This window comes from Gallus gallus, chromosome 5 (assembly GCF_016699485.2).
Source record: "Gallus gallus isolate bGalGal1 chromosome 5, bGalGal1.mat.broiler.GRCg7b, whole genome shotgun sequence".
NCBI classification, from domain to species: Eukaryota; Metazoa; Chordata; class Aves; order Galliformes; family Phasianidae; genus Gallus; species Gallus gallus.
The window spans coordinates 50755728-50761727 of NC_052536.1; positions in this window are offsets into that span (position 1 = coordinate 50755728).

Sequence of the window (6000 nt, forward strand, 5' to 3'; positions counted from 1 at the left end):
CAACAGGACACTGCTGTGTCTGAACAGCACAAATGATGAAGTTTTTACTGCCTGAGAAGCAAATGTATTAGGAAGATAAAGAGGGGCCATGATAGATTAAATGTTGCTGGGAGATGAAGTTGATATCCTTAAGGGTCTGAGTGATTTTTTCATCCTAAGAAAAAAAGGACCTGTAATATCCCGGAGTCCGTGTTTTCCTTGAGGGGAATAGAAATGCTAAAGTAAAAAACCTCACTGCAGTAGAGAAGATAATAAGGCAATTAAAGCTCTCAGAACTATTAAAAAGTTGACAAAGCACTAGGAATAGATGAAATACATCACTGAAATCAGCATGGAAAGAGCAAATAAAATCGAAAAGCCTTTGGTGAAGAATTTTGATTGCTTACTAATGGCAATGTTAGTACCAGAGGATAGGGTAATTTCAATATGTAAGGAAGGAGCAAGGTTAAAAATGGGCCCATTTCACCTGAATTTCAGGAAATTAGTCAATAATGTATCTCAAGATGAATTGATTTGAAAGGTCAGGCAGGATGGTGACATTGCTGCAAGTGGGAAAAATTAGTGAAACTGGTAAGAGATTGCCCTTTGGCTGGCAACCAAAGGTTCCAATAAGGTGGTGTGAAGCCTTAAGAGAAAGTGATCAATATTATTCAAATCCATAAATACCTCATCCTCTCTGGCCACGTTCTTTATAATCCAAATACTTTGTAAAACCAAAAGCAGATATCTACATCCGTTTTTCTGTTGTCCCATTGGCTGCTTTACATTATGTGAGTGGTCAACAATGTCAGAAAACAGCTCACATTGAGGGCAAGTGGAAGGAGATAAGGTTTATCAGATGTGGCTTTGTCACCTGTCTCTATACACAGCTTTTTCTTAGTGACAGAAAAAATAAATGATGATCACCCCACCCCACAGTGATTCAGTACCATTCTATTTCTTGTAGTATTAAAAAATATGGATGTTAGAGGAATATTTCCATATTTATCTCCATCCATTTATATTTCAAACTGCCATGGAAAAAAGAAAAAAAGATTATTATCAGCAAATATTACTTTTCTAGAGATAGAAAAAGCAAATGAGAGATATAATTTAAAGTTTTAGAATAAAGTTTCATAAAGGACATTCAGATTATGATAAAAATCAATGCTAGCAAGGCTAGCTGGGTTCTGTGGAATATCTACAAAAAAGAAACATTTGAGGGCTGAATATATGTTATGTTAAAAATTAAATTCTATTCTACATGGGAACATTTTTGCATTGACAGAGGAATAAATTTGGTGACTTAATGAGATTTTCCACTTATAATGTTTATGATTCAGTATATTAAATATGACCTAATTTATATGATATACGATGTGTATGAGAGGCATATGGGATCCTGAAAGAAAAAAATAATCAATTGATTTCTGGCAATGCACCACTTAAGGGACAGTGAAATTTAATTGAAGGATCATGAAGGTGTCATGGGAAGAAATGTGACTTCCTGAATTTTGACAGCCACTTTTGCAGTATTAAAATGTGGTTCTTTCCTATTCTATAGTGAAATGATAAGTTCTCCATGCACATTAGCAAACTGAAGTCTTCCACTTTCACCAAATACAGCTAAATTATGTGCAAGGCTGCATAGGTGCACATGGCTCTCTAGATTGGAGACCAGTACCCATGGCTTTCCCATTCTCATTTATTCCTCTAGTTGGAAGTCAGCTCTGGCATTTTTCTGAAAAGCACTGGGAGGCATCAACCAGAGACATCTGAGAAAAGTGCTTACTCCAAAGTGGTCCATCTGTAGGACAATGCTAGATTGTGTAAATGTCTTCATAATGAGTGAGAGTGCAGAGGCCAGAAGACAGCTGGACTGAAGAAGCATCCTGTGCCCTTACTTTCCCAAATGAAATAGACTCATTGTTTATATTTGGAGCATGGAGTGCTCTGAAGGTCGTGTGATCCTTAAGATCATGTAAAGTAATCACTTTTCCTCATAGCCTGCTCAGGACTCCTGTTAAAGAACCTGTGGAGCATTCAGGGATGGATTGCATGAGTTGTCATCCAATTGCTGACGGCTACTCAGGATAATTATGCTCTCCCTGCCTGGCTGATGAAGCTTGCACAGGATGGTGCAAGAACAGTGAACTGGCCTCCTTGCTCTAGGACACAATCAATACTAAATTAGCCTTTAATTACAAGTCTTTTAATTATTCAGTGTTGACTTATGGTATGAAGCAGCAGCTGTAAATCTTTCTAAAATAAAGGCTTTGATTTTTGGTAGTCTCTCATTATCTCCTATAGTATACTTTTGCAGGAAAATAAGACCTCTATTGACATTTTTTCATAATTTCTACAAGACTAATCCAGGAGCCATGCTGCTGCTCAGCAAGAGTAATAATAAATTTAAAAGCCTCTGGCTGTTCATAGGTGGCATTACCGAGCAGAAAGTGATTTGCCTGAAGTTTGATAGATCTTAATCTGTTTCAGTGTAGCAGGGAATCATTTTTATCTCCAGTTCATGAAAAATTCTGCACCAAACTGTTCTGAAAGTGAAAATACAGAACTACAGCATTGCTCCCAACAAAATTCAAACCCAAACCTAAATCTCTACCTAGACTAGATCTGAAAATCCATTTTTTCTAAAAAAGAATGTTGGTTTCACTTTCATTTATGATGTATCATGGAATTATCATAGAATCATAGAACAGCCTGGATTGAAAAAGACCTCAAAGATCATGTAGTTTTAATCCCACTGCCATGGGCAGGGTCACCAACCACTAGACCAGGATGCTCTTAAATAAATATGTTTACTTGGTAGAGGAATATATAACATAGCCTATCTATAGCCTATATACAGCTATACATCTATGCGTAGAGAGGTGCCTGTTCTATCCTGGCTGTTTAGAAAAAGTAGTAGAGATTTTTGCTCTGATTTCATGCCTTGAAAGAAAAGGTGTAGCAACTGTAAGTGCTCCTTGTGACACTTGTCACAAAATTTAAAAGTGATTTTTTTTCTGTGAGTTTTCTGCAAGTTATAAATTACGTGAAATTCAAAAACAGGTGGTCTTCTGCTTATAAATAATCTCTTGAATCAATATTTCTGCCTTGAAACTGCTACAGTGGATTTATGATGCTGGCTTCCATCCCACAGACGGAGAAGGGGATGTACTTTCTCCCCCTGCATACTTACAGCACTGTCTGGTATGCACGTTCCATTTCACAGCACAGAAAATGTGATGGGTTTGGAAACTTAGTTGAGAGTGGGCAGTAGGTGTAGTACTGAATATTTTCTCAAGTACCTGATTATATATGCAGTGGTGAGTTACCAGACCTCCCTGTGACTTGAGTTGAAAGGTCTTCCTGTATTTTCTGCTTCAGTGAATATCAGAGTTGATGCTTCTGCATTAGAACTTGGAAGTGGATACATATACCCTGAAAAAAAAAAAAGCAAAAAAAAAAAAAAAAAGCAGATCATATTTATAAGACTGGAGACAGGATCTTGAGGTCTTTGCTTTGGAGGGCTATCATTCATTTAGTTACCTGCTAAACATGACCATTTGCCATTGGGATAATGAACCTGGCAAATGACAAAACAGCTGAGCTGCCAGATTCAGCAATTGTATCCTCTATGTAATGGGCCCTGCTTTACAATTGTTCTGGTCTTCATCGGGATCATTTCTCTGCTCATAATTATCAACCTATTATTTCTCACTTTCTATAAATACCATAAAGTAAGAAAATACTTGAAAAAGAGCTAGTAAATAAATCACTCAGCCAAAAGCTTGTAAGTTATGTGTTACTATGCATACCCCAGCAGTAACAGTTCAAGCATTAATGACTTAGCCTTTCTTAATCACTTTTTTTAATTACAAAAACCAGAGCTTACTATCAACAAATTACTTGCTATGATTTCATTGTTCCTCCTCAGATCAAAATTGTGTTGAATTTGTTTAAATGTATAAATAAAACCAATGCCAAACATTTGTACAACTTAGATTTAATGAACACTTTTGAAGATGTCCTTGAAACAGTGATATTAGGTTACTTTTCCATCTTGTTTTGTATTATGTTTTGTGCTTCAACAGGAGGTTTCATCACAGTGAAGGCATAAAGTCGTAATCCACTGGTACATTCTTTGCTCTCATTAAGACTGACAAGAAATAATTACTTCATACTTGTCCTCATTAATAGCTAAAATTGTCTTCCACTTTCTTATATTAGCAATAATTTACTTTTAGTACTAAATCCATTAACTGAAGTCAGGTCCTCAGGTCAAAACTCTCATTTTCCAACTTCTTGACTCTTTTTCCTCTTCTCAGAAGGGCAGACTCTATCCCCAAATGGCAAGGGGCACCATCACAACACTGTGTGATTCATGCGCTATATTGTGTCAGCACTAATGGAAAAGGAGATAACCATCTCTGCCTCCCAGTCTAACCTGTATTTGCAGGCCTAGAGAGAGAAGTTAAGCTTTGCTTTGTCGCTACCATAAGTATGATATATGGGTGGTGATTAGAAGCCCAAAATAAATGAGACCAGTTCTCTCCACTTGGTGCCAGCTCAATGGACACACCGGCCAATACTCAACCTAAGCAATACAAAGTTATAAGGAAAGAGACAAGAAACTGCTGGTATCACAGGGCCATGAATTTAAGTCCTGGAGGATCTGAATATCTGTGTTGGTAGAAGAAGACTTCAACTTTAACGTAAGAAGTGTTCTTACACTTGATGCTTCTGCCAGTGATTTTAGTGAATTGCAAAGGTGCTTCTACTATTAAAATAGGTAGGCCTCAGGTACTGTAGGGAAAGGAAGGACACAGAGCAATAAGACTCTCTGAAAAACCCTGATCTAACTATAAGCTTATGGTACAGACTTGAAAGAGTACAAGGCTTTTTGAGAGGCATACTTTGGTGGATGAGGCTGAAAATGTTAAGAAACTGCAAAAAATCTCTTTGAAGAAGAAAGGATAGTAGTAGCTTTGTATCGACTTCCTTGTTTCAACAAGGAATTCCTCATAAACTTTCCAGTTTACTTTGCTATCTTTGTTAGCTGGGCTTAGCTTAGTTCCAACCATGATCAGAGAGGGCCCAGAAATATGTGAGCTGTTAGAAGAAGACAAGTGCAAATTTAACAGATATCTGAGATCTCTGGAATTCCTTGACAGCACACTCACATCTATTTACCAAAAGTGAGAAAAGATGAAGAAGCACAGTTTTTTTGTTTTATTATCTGACAGCTTAAAATTATTCGGAAAGCCACCACTTGAAAATAAGAAGAAAATGAAAGGGCTCAGTAAAGAAAGTTTTAAATACTATCCTGATCCAAACTACACAAAGGTAGATCCAGGCTTAAGTGCTCACAAAGCACTATGGGTTTCATTATCCTTTTTGCCTCTGCCATGATAAAAAAGACCAAACTAATAACAAAATTCATAGCTCCCGTCACTTCTACATCCCGTTGTCTGTCTGTAAGGACTGAGAGCATTACATTGTTTGGTGTAACTGTCCATTGGGCATTAATACAAAATGCTTTCCCTTTTCTCCCTGTTCCTCCCATGCCCCCATCAAGCAAGAAGGAGGGATTTCTGTCTGTTGCTCTATGGAGAGTCTTGCCCTTACTCCTGCTTTTGGACAGGAAAGCCTGAGGGAAACCCAGCTCAGTAGCACTCAGCAGGAGTAGGTTCAGGAGGCTATAGGCTGGAAAGGGTAATTATGATTTTCTATGCCTCTTTCTTCTGCAAGAAAAGGGATTTTACTTGGTTTTGTTCAGGCACTTACTTCCTATTCTAGTGATGTCAATGGGTTCTCTTCAGCAGCTGAGTAAAATTGCAACCAGATTTTCCCCAAAACATATGCAAATACAATAAAGTAAAAGGTAACAGTTTGTTGTTGTTTTTTTAAATTGGTAACTTTTTTACTTGTATTGTGTAAGTAAGTATTTAAGTATTTATTCTCTCCTTTTTCATTTGGAAACACAGGCTTTGATAATTCACAGAAAACACTGCATTTTAA